At 42.8% G+C, this 11499-nt stretch overlaps 1 protein-coding gene across 4 annotated transcripts in view; it reads right to left on the bottom strand.

The window, feature by feature from the left end:
• bmpr1aa (bone morphogenetic protein receptor, type IAa) overlaps positions 1-11499 on the bottom strand; it is a 273110-nt gene that overhangs the window by 247700 nt on the left and 13911 nt on the right. Inside the window, exon 2 of one of the 4 annotated variants that reach the window (XM_059946308.1) lies at positions 3687-3797. The exons of 2 other annotated variants lie outside the window; for them this stretch is intronic. The gene's annotated coding sequence lies outside the window, so the exon portion shown is untranslated. The remainder of the gene's footprint in view (positions 1-3686; positions 3798-11499) is intronic. One more of the 4 variants, XM_059946307.1, reaches the window with a different exon arrangement.

Raw genomic sequence — 11499 nt, 5'->3', positions numbered from 1 at the left:
AATTAAGCCAGGCTTTTACATTCAGTTACCCATCACAGTGCAAAAGAAAATGAGCAAAAGGAAAGCAGAAAGTGATAGTAAGCGTGAATTCAATGAACAGTGGGAAAATGAGTTCTTACTTATAGTGGGTCCGTCAGGAAAACCGTTGTGCATTGTTTGTGAAAACACTTTCTCACATAATAGAAGATATGATCTTAACCGACACTATGAAATGCAACATCAGACTGAAATAGAAGGAAAACTGAAGCTAGTGCTTGGGTCTGATTACGGAAAGAGTATGTGATTATGAAAAAGGAAATCAAAAAATGACAAAATATATTTGTTAAGTCTCATTAAGGTAAGTAATGTTTATCTTGTTTTTATATTAAATCAATATATCATGTAAAAATGCTAAATATGTCTATATTAACATATTTTTTCAAGAACTGAATGGGGGTACAAGAGTTGTATGGGACATCCGAACTCGTGTGTGAAAAAAATGTCGCATGGAATGTAAAAGGTTGGCCACCCCTGGCTTGACTGATTAACAACCCTTCAGAAACTATTGTATATTCACCAAATAACTTAATTGCTCAGTATAACAGCAGTAACTTCTTGGTGGGGCAAAGGAGTTAACATGTGATGAACTTTAGGCAACAAATGTCATCAACATCAATTACATTATGTTAATATTCAATTGCCTGAAAAAGAATAATCTTTTAATCACACTTATGGATCTTGTGACATTACACATTTAATTTGGGTTTCTTTATCATACATACCTATTTTAGTACTAGTGTGTCAACACCTGACAAAGTTTGATCTCAAAAGTGTATCCAGACTTGGATACTTGGATGCAAAGATATGCTAGCTCTTAAAAATTGCCTTTTTTTCCCCCTAAAGAACATACCAGGTCAAGATCTACATTTTCCCAAAGAAAAATTCAAACCAAATTACAGTGGCCCTTTATACTCTGCATGAATCACTATCCTGACCAGTGTAATTCCAATCTACTCTCAATCCCTCTGACAGTATGAGATTCTTACAGCTATTGGCTCTGGAACTTGCTGTCATCACTGACACCTTTAAAACCCCACCACCATCCTTACTGCTTCATCTCAAGAAGCTACTGGAGAGAAGTGACTGCAGAGACTTGGGAGATTGTAGGATAAATGCTATGTAAGATTTCCTGTGTATTTAAACACAACATTTTACATAAGCAAGGTTTCTGGGACTGGAGACCAATATGATACAAGTGATTATTTTGAAAGGAGAGTGCCACCAAGATATTACCCGAGAATGATACATGATGCAAAGCTTACTACAGCATCCTGGTTGTCACAATAATCAAACCACAGAAACTTGGGACTGATCTGTATTTTTGTCACCTGGTCATTAAAGCATGTCAAATACCCAACACTTCAATCTTTAATAATTTTTAAAACTTCACTTAATTACTGAATCCATACAGACCATACTGCATTAATTGTGGTCTGATCTTCATCCAAGTCACAATCATTGACAAACACTACCTGTCTAAACTAATAACATAAACAACTGTACTTTTCAAGTCTTTATTGAACACATTGTTGAAACATTCACACTACAGGCTGAAAGTACGTGAACCCTTGTATTTAATAACTAGTAGAACGCAGCAATAACGTCCAAACATCTCCTGCAGCTGCTGTTCAGACTCCTGCAATGGCAAGGAGAATTTTAGACTATTCCTCCATACAAAACTGTTTCAGTTCACCAATATTTCTGTGATATCTTGCCTGAACAGCCCTCTTCAGGTCATACAACAGCAACTCAATTGGGTTAAGCCCCAGACTCTTGACTTGGCCATTCCAAAACACAAATGTTCTTCTTTTTAAACCATTCTGTTGTTGACTTGCTCCTGTTTCAGTTCATTGTCTTTTTGCATCATCCAACTTCTATTAAACTTCAGGTGACAGACCACTACCTGACATTCCCTTGTAAAACATCTTGATACAATTTTGAACTCATTGGTCCCCCAAGCTGTTCAGATCTGGAGGCAGCAATGTTTCTTTCAACTTGCTTCACAGTTGAAATGAGATTTGTGTTGGTGTGCACTGCCATTTTTCCTTCAAAAATAGCAGTGTGCATTTCTGCCAAAAAGTTTAACTTCTGTCTCATCTGTCTATAGAACATTGTCCCAGAAACTTTGTGGAACATCCAAATGGTCTTTTGCAAACTTAAGACGAGCAGCAATGTTTTTTCGGAAAGCAGTGGTTTCCTCTATGGTGCCCTTCCCTGAACACCATTATTGTCCAGTGTTTTTCTTAATATAAACAGAGACTAGAGATTTCTGCAGGTCTTTTGCTGTTACCCTTGGGTTCTTTTTCACCTCCTTCACCACTGCACATTGTGCTCTTGAAATGACCTTTACAGGACGCCCACTCCTTTACAAGATGCCCACTCCTAGGGAGAGTAGCAACTGGACTGAATTTCCTCTATTTGACAACTTCTCTTACTGTAGACTGATGAACACTTAGAAATAATTCTGTAGCCTTTTCAGCTTCGTGTATCTCTACAATTCTTCTTCCAAGGTCCTCTGAAGGTTGTTTTGATCAAGGGATGGTGCACATAAACAGATCTTTCTTGAGAAGAGCAGGCTGTCGGTAAAATTACCTTGTGTGTCGTTTTCATAGGGCAGGGTACCTCTAAAACCCACCCCTCCAATCCCATCTCACTGATTGCAACACCCGACTCCAAATAGCTTTTGTAGAAGGCATTACCCCAGAGGTTCACATACTTTTTTGAATCTAGACTGTGATTTCAATATCAGTATTTAAATACTCAGTATTGATAAGACGCACAATTGTTTGTGTTTTATTAGTTTAGACAGATTGTGTTCGTCTATTATTGTGACTTGGATGAAGATCAGACCACATTTTATGAGTGATTAATGCAGAAAACCAGGTAATTGCAAAGAGTTCAAACTTTTTCTTGCAACTTTTCTTGCAAACTTTTTGACTAGTAAGACTGCAATAACTGAAGAATTACAAGATAGACTATTGCCATTAATACCAAGATGTTACCAATAAACAAATACATTAAACAGTAGTAATGTGATGCATTGAGTGCTTAAAAACAGGCTCTTACCCCACAAATACATTTATGTAACATGTTACATTCTCAGCAAAAACAAATTAAACAATGAAAAAGATTGAAAATATAACGACACAATTTAGGCAAGGGTGGAACAGCTAACAGAAGTAATGAATTAGTTATCAAATATTAAAGCTAATGAGAAAATATGGCCCAAAGCAGCAATATTTGAATTTATACAATGCAGATGGCATTTGGAAAACTGCTGCTCAGAGTTCTGTAGGAACATTTTTGTTATGGTTGAAATGGGAAATTGCAAGGACCTCCGATTGTAAGCTTACTTTCTTTCATATTCTAAATATGAGAAAGATCAGAATTAAGACTACAATCATTCTTAAAGAACAAAAAGCAGAGACACATCAATTACAACAGACTTGTGGCTCCAAGGAATGAAACTAGTTAACCAACAGCCCTTATGGTTAGGAGACTTTTGGCTAAAGAACTGAATAAATATGTCTACCTCATGCACTCTTGCATATTTGGGCAATAATGTGAAGGGAAAGGACAGGAGAATGCAGAGATATCAATAAATAAGCTGTTATTATACATTATGGAGCTAGTACCACAGCGCATACCTTACTTGAAAGCACTATGTCTCCAAAGTTTGTAGCTTAGTGTCTTGAGGTGTTAAATAGATAAAACCATGTTTCAATGCATGACTGAAAAGCAATGCAGATACTGTAAACCTGGAACAAAAATAGATGTTGAGATCCTTAAAATGTTAAACAGTTAATTTAAGAAGCAAATTAGTAAGTGAAACAAAAGCTATGGAACTAATTATCAAATTATGATTAATCAATTTTGAATGCTAGGCAGATTAGAAAAATCACCATCAAAATTCAAAGTAGTAGCTTATTTGGTTCTTACAGCCTGCTTTTGTGTTCAATACAATCATGGTTGATCATTCTAACTCAGATCCCAGTTCCTACTTTCACCCCACATCTTTATAAAATTCACATACAGGGTTAACAGTTTAGGCATGTTTTCTTTAAATTTATTCATTCTTCGGGATCCAGGCATTAATGTCCATCTACAATTATGCTCAAGGGACTCATCTATAATTTTAGTCTGGTTCTCTTTCTCTTTTCCCCCCTCATTACAATCTCCCCACAGCCTTTCCTTTCTTTCTCTTTTATTTCCCATGATTCTCCACCTTCCCCTAGCCCATTTCCCTCCAGCCCATCACTTCCCACCTCTCTACTTCATCCCTCCCCCCACTTCTTATCCCCCCTCGACCGTCCCATGATACTTCTGATGAAGGATTTCTGCCCGAAACGTCGTCACTACCTCCTCCTATAGATGCTGTCTGACCTGCTGAGTTCTGCCAGCATTGTGTTTTTTATTTATTTCCAGCATCTGCAGATTCACTCGTGTTGCCTTTGAAGAAGAAAAGAGAATGGCTTCTACAACAGGTTAATGATCCTAAACACACCTCAAAATCCACAATGGACTACCTCAAGAGGCACAAGCTGAAGGTTTTGCCATGGCCCTCACAGTCCCCAGACCTAAACATCATCAAAAATCTGTGGATAGACCTCAAAAAGAGCAGTGCATGCACGGTGGCCCAAGAATCTCACAGAACTAGAAGCCTTTTGCAAGGAAGAATGGGCGAAAATCCCCCAAACAAAAATTAGCTGGCTACAGAAAGTGTTTACAAGCTGTGATACTTGCCAAAGGAGATGTTACTAAGTACTGACCATGCAGGGTGCCCAAACTTTTGCTTTGGGCCCTTTTCCTTTTTTGTTATTTTGAAACTAAGAAGGAAATTTTTAAAAAGTAACCTTGCTTAAAATATTAAAGAAATGTATCAACTTTAACTTTATACCTTTTGGAAATCAGGTCATCTTTTACTCGCACTATTCACAGTAACAATAATTTTGACCGGGGTGCCCAAACTTTTACATAACTTTTGTATATATAAAATTGCTCAGTTTTGCTTAGTCAAATCTGTCTCAATGTCAAAGGCAAACAATCTCACTTCACTTCTGGAATTTAGCTCTTTGGCCAGGCTGTTTTCCTAAAAAAAACAGTATGAATATGGCAAAAGTATTAATTGTTTAGTTGGGAACAACTGCCAATATAGACTCAAAGGATGCTATGTGGCATTTCTGAGAAATTCTTTGCCATGTATACAAGTGCTTTGAAAAAGCATTCAGCTCCTAAACTCCCCCCCAAATAAATAAGTATACAATTTAATTGAGAATTTTTAAACAGAAAATTTTTATTTGTGAATCAGATGCTCTTTTTCTCAGTAGAACCCCCCAAAAGGAGAAATTGTAAAGTATGAAAAACTATAAATGTTAACAGTTCTAGAATATTCACCTCCACCCCCTTGTTCAGTACTTAATTAAACCACCTCTCAAAGATATTAGAGCCAGTAGTCTTTTTAGACAGGTCTCTATTAGCTCTGCACAACTTGATGGAGCAAGATTTGCCCATTCCTTCTTGCAAAATTGCTCAAGCTGTGCCAGATTAGTTGGGGAGAGATGGTGGACAGCAATCTTGAGATGTTCCATCAGGTTAAGGTCAAGACTCTCAAGAACATCAACAGTTACTCCACAATTGCTTTGACACCATGCTTTGGGTCATTGTCCTGTTGAAAGACAAACTTACTCCCCAGTTTAAGCTTTCTGGCAGAGGCTGGCATGTTTTTATCCAGGATCTCTCTGTATTTAGCAGCATTCACCTTCCCATCAATCCTGACTAGATTTCCAGTCTCTGCAGCTGAAATGCATCCCCATAGCATGATGTACCCCACCACATTTTACAGTAGGGATGGTGTTACCCAGCTGATGCTAAATTAAATTTACATCACAAATTCTGCTTAGTGTTGAAGCCAAAAAGTACCACTTTTGTCTCATCAGACCACAAGACACTTTGCAATTTCTTTACAGGCAAGGATATGTTTATTTAAAACCAAGACTTCTTCCTTGCCACTCTTCCATAAATGCCCTTTTTGTGCAAGGCCTTAAGAAATTGTGGAGCTACGAGCTTCATCTCCATTTGCAACCACTGACTTCTGCAGGTCACTTAGCCTTGGCATCAGAGTAGCCTCTCTTTAGAGTGTCATTTTTCTCTAGCGACCAAGTTTAGAGAGGCGGCCTGACTGAGACAGCATAGCTGTTTATTCATATTATTTCCACTTTTTCCACAATGGACTACACTGAGCTCCATGGTATGTGTAGTGCCTTTAAGTGATCCTGTACCTTTACCCAGATTTGTCCTTTTCTATTATCATTTCTCTGAGTTGTCTTGAATGCTCTTTTGTCTTCATTTTGGTTTGGTCTGTTGAAAATCTATCATACTGTTGGACCTTACAGGGACAGGGGGTATTTATTCGTATGAATTCATTGAAAACATTTGATCCTCCAATTTTCAACAAACTGGGTGAGTTGGTAAAGTAATAGTATCTTGCACCCGAGGAAAGTTAGCATAGTAATTACAAAGGGGATGAATATTTTTTCAGCCTCATGATTTTGGCTTCTAATTTTTAATAAATTGTTGACAGGTTTTAGAATTTTTCTCTTTATTTGACCTGATACACTATGTTTTATAGATTAGATAAAAAAAATCTAACTTCAATACACTTTAAATTTAGAAAATGAAACAGCAAAATGTGAAAATAGTTGTGGAGCTGAACAGTTTTTAAAGCCACTTTATGTAGTTACATCTGTATGTTCAGCTGATTATGATACTTTTCTTGGTACAATTCAAAACAGGAGCAGCAATGCCTCCAGTATCCCAATGTCACAAAAATTATATGAACTGTTTATTCATCTCAGCTGTCCAAGGAACTTGCCATGTAAATTAATTGCTATGTTTGCCTTTATAGCCAATGATTACATCTCAATGAATACATTTGGGAGAATCAAGGGCTTTGGATTATTTGATGGATGTAGTTCATCATTACTTTATGACAGTTTTAATTTTCCCAAAGACATCAAATCATTAGCAAAAACTAGGAAATTAACAGTACAAAACCTAACCCAGATAAAGGAACAAAAAGTAAATGCTTTGATTACATCTCATTTGTAATAAAAATGAAATCAGTTAATTCCATTCCAACGTACTCCCCTCTGTACCTTTTCCAAGGAACATACCCCTCCCTGCTTCCTCTCCCCCACCCCTTGATCTTTCCCTGATTGGTTTTCCACCCTCCCCCCACCTTCTTTATAGGGCCCCTGCCCCTCCTTTAGTCCTGATGAAGGGTCTCGACCCGAAACGTTCACTGCTTCTTTCAACGGATGCTGCCCGACCTGCTGCGTTCATCCAGCTTTTTTGTACGTCTTGATTTGACCACAGCATCTGCAGTGTACTTTGTATATACATTATTTGTTATACATTTGTATATACATATAAGTTATTTGTAGCTAATGAACAAATTTTTTAAATCTCTAAATCACAACACGTCATTTTTATTACTGAGCCTCAAGTTTTCCTCTTGGATCTTTAACACAATAAAGCTATGACCATTTAAAATAGTTATCAAAATGCATATAGAAATTCAAACAACAAAAGTAGAAACTGCTGAAAATACTTAGCAGCTCAGCAGATAGAACACAGAACATACAGCAGTACAGCACAGTATGTTTCCTTTGGCACATGATTTTGTGCCAACCTACTGCACAATCAACTTAACCCTTCCCTTCTACATAGCACCTAACCCTCCATTTTTCTTGTTTCTCTTAAACTTTTCTCTTGTATCAACCTTTACCACCATCTGTAGCAGCGCATTCCAGGTACATGCCATTCTGTGTAAAAAATGTACCTCTGATATCTCTCCTAAACTTTCCTCCACTCACCTTAAGCGTCCACTCATACTGGCCACCGCTATCCTGGGAAAATGGTGCTGGTATTCCACTCTATTTATGCCTCTCATAAATAATGTTATATACCTCTCACCTCTCATGCTCCTTCACTTCTAAGAGAAAAGTACAGGCTCACTCAAACTTTCCCCCATACAAGTTGTTCTCTTATCTAAGCAGCATCCTACTAAATCTCCTCTGCATGCTCTCTAAAACTTCTACATCCTTCCAACAATGAGGTAATCAGAACTGAACAATACTCCAAATGTGACCAACGAAGGTTTTAAAGAGGTGCAACATTACTTTGTGGCTCTTGAACTTGATTTCCCTGACATACCAGTACCAACAACACAGGTAGGAAAAGGAAGGAGGTCCTGAAAACAGACTACAAGGAGTTAAGAAGTTGAGAAGCAGAACCTTAAAGGTAGTAATCTTGGGATATCTGCCTGTGCCACACAACAAGAGTATAGGAATAGAGTGAGGTGGCAGATAAAAGTGTGGCTGAGGGATTGGAGCAAGAGGCAGGGATTCAGATTTCTGGATCATTGGGTCTCTTTTGGGACAGGTGTGACCTGTACAAAAAGGACAGGTTGCACTTGAATCTGAGGGGGTCCAATATCCTGGCGGGGAGGTTTGCTAAGGCTATTGGGAGAGTATAAACTAGAATTGCTGGGGGGTGGGAACCGAACTGAAGAGACAGAGGAAGGGGCAGTTGGCTCACAAATAGAGAAAGCTTGGAGACAGTGTGAGGGGGAGAATAGGTAGGTGATAGAGAAGGGAAGCACTCAGACCGATGGTTTGAGATGTGTCTATTTTAATGCAAGAAGCATCACGAACAAAGTGGATGAGCTTAGACCATGAATCAGTACTTGGAGCTATGATGTTGTGGCCATTACAGAGATGTGGATGGCTCAAGGGCAGGAATGGTTACTTAAAGGGCCGGGCTTCAGGTGTTTCAGAAAGGACAGGGAGCGAGGCAAAAAAAAAGGGGGGGGGGAGGCACTACTCATCAGAGATCATGTTACGGCTGCAGAAAAGGAGGAAGTTGTGGAGGGATTGTCTACGGAGTCTCTGTGGGTGGAAGTCAGAAACAGGAAGGGGTCAATAACTCTACTGGGTGTTTTTTTTAAATATATAGACCTGTAGCGGTGTGCTACACGCAGCGCTAAAATTACGACATGGAGTCGGTAACTGCAGTCGAAGGAAAAAACTTTATTCGAAATCCTCAGCCTCACTTTTAAGCCTCCCTCAACCTGCCCCCCGTGGCGCAGAGGCTCCAAAGCTCTGTGCTCGCAAACCCCCGTAGGCTATCTAATTGTGAGCCAGTTCGGATGTGCCAGGAAATGGGTCGCCACATAACCCCCCCCCCAGAACCAGCGATACACCCCCCAATGTCCACAGTCTGGGCCGGAACCTGCTTGGGAGGTCGGCCTCTGCGCCGAGGTGCCGGAAACTTGGCCGGTTGCGCCAGGTCCACATCGGCAGGTTTGAGGCGGTCCACCGTGAAAACCTCCTCTTTCCCCCCAACGTCCAGCACGAACGTGGACCCGTTGTTCCGGAGCACCATAAACGGCCCCTCGTATGGCCGCTGCAGCGGTGGCCGATGCCCGCCCCTTTGTACAAACACAGACTTACAGTTCTGCAGGTCGGGTTCCGCCCGTGCTGTGAAGTGGGTATGGGGGCCAGGTTACCGAACTTCTCGCGTAGTCTGCCCAGGATTGCTGCGGGATCTTCCTCTTGCCCCCGTGGGGCTGGTAGGAACTCCCCGGGGACGACCAGGGGCGCGCCGTATACCAACTCGGCCGACGAGGCGTGCAGGCCGTCCTTGGGCGCTGTGCGGATGCCGAGTAGGACCCAGGGAAGCTCGTCCGCCCAGTTGGCTCCTCGCAGGCGGGCCATGAGGGCCGACTTCAGGTGACGGTGGAAACGCTCCACTAGCCCGTTCGACTGTGGGTGGTAGGCAGTTGTGTGGTGCAGCAGAGTCCCCAAAAGGCTGGCCATAGCTGACCACAGGCTGGAGGTGAACTGGGCGCCTCTGTCGGAGGTAATGTGGGCCGGTACACCAAAGCGAGATATCCAGGTGGTGATCAGGGCTCGGGCGCAAGATTCGGAGGTGGTGTCGGTGAGCGGGACCACCTCTGGCCATCTTGTGAACCGGTCCACGATAGTCAGGACGTGCCACACTCCACGCGACACTGGCAGGGGGCCCACGATATCCACATGAATGTGGTCGAAACGCCGGTGGGCAAGATGGAACTGCTGCGGTGGGGCTTTGGTGTGCCGCTGAACCTTGGCCGTCTGGCAGTGCATGCACGTTTTGGCCCATTCACTGACCTGTTTGCGGAGTCCGTGCCAAACGAACCTGCTGGAAACCATCCGGACAGTCGTCCAGTTGGAGGGATGCGCAAAGTTATGAATGGAGTCGAAAACACGGCGCCGCCAGGCTGTCGGGACGACAGGACGGGGCTGACCGGTGGCGACGTCACAGAGTAGGGTCCTCTCACCCAGGCCTACGGGGAGGTCCTGGAGCTGCAAACTGGAGACTGCAGTTCTGTAACTCAGAATCTCCTCATCTGCCTGCTGTGCCTCTGCCAGTGCCTCAAAGTCTACCCCTTGGGAAAGGGCATGAACGGTAGAGCGAGTGAGTGCATCCGCCACGACATTGTCCTTACCCAAGACGTGCCGGACATCCGTCGTGTATTCAGAGATGTAGGACAGGTGGCGTTGCCGGCGGGACGACCAGGGGTCGGACGCTTTCGTAAACGCAAAGGTAAGCGGTTTGTGGTCCGTGAACGCGGTGAAGGGCTGACCGTCTAGGAAGTACTGAAATGCCGGATTGCCAGGTAGAGCGCCAACAGTTCCCGGTCGAAAGCACTGTACTGGAGCTCGGGTGGCCGCAGGTGTTTGCTGAAAAACACCAGGGGTTGCCAGTGACCTGCGATGAGTTGCTCCAGCACCCCACCGACTGCCCTGTTAGATGCGTCCACTGTGAGGGCGGTAGGGGCGTCCATTCTGGGATGTACTAGCATTGCGGCGTTCGCCAAAGCTTCCTTCGTTTGAACGAAAGCGGCGGCGGACTCCTCGTCCCAGGTAATGTCCTTGCTCAGACCCGACATCAGGGCGAACAGGGGGCGCATGATCCGGGCAGCTGAAGGGAGGAAGCGGTGGTAGAAATTGACCATACCTACAAATTCCTGAAGGCCTTTGATCGTGGTGGGTCGGGGGAAGTGGCGGATCGCATCTACCTTAACGGGCAGAGGGGTTGCCCCGTCTTTAGTAATCCTGTGGCCCAGGAAGTCAATGATATCGAGTCCGAACTGGCATTTGGCGGGGTTGATTGTAAGACCATACTCACTCAGTCGGGCGCAGAGTTGACGGAGGTGGGACAGATGCTCCTGACGACTGCTGCTGGCTATGAGGATGTCGTCCAAATAGATGAACGCGAAGTCCAGGTCCCATCCCACCGCGTCCATTAACCGCTGGAACGTCTGTGCGGCATTCTTCAGGCCGAACGGCATGCGGAGGAACTGGAAAAGGCCAAACGGGGTGATGAGAGCCGTTTTGGGGACGTCGTCAGGATGCA

Source organism: Hypanus sabinus, chromosome 21 (genome assembly GCF_030144855.1).
Source record: "Hypanus sabinus isolate sHypSab1 chromosome 21, sHypSab1.hap1, whole genome shotgun sequence".
NCBI lineage: Eukaryota > Metazoa > Chordata > Chondrichthyes > Myliobatiformes > Dasyatidae > Hypanus > Hypanus sabinus.
The sequence above is the reverse complement of the archived record's forward strand: the minus strand, read 5'-3'. Positions and strand labels throughout refer to the sequence as shown.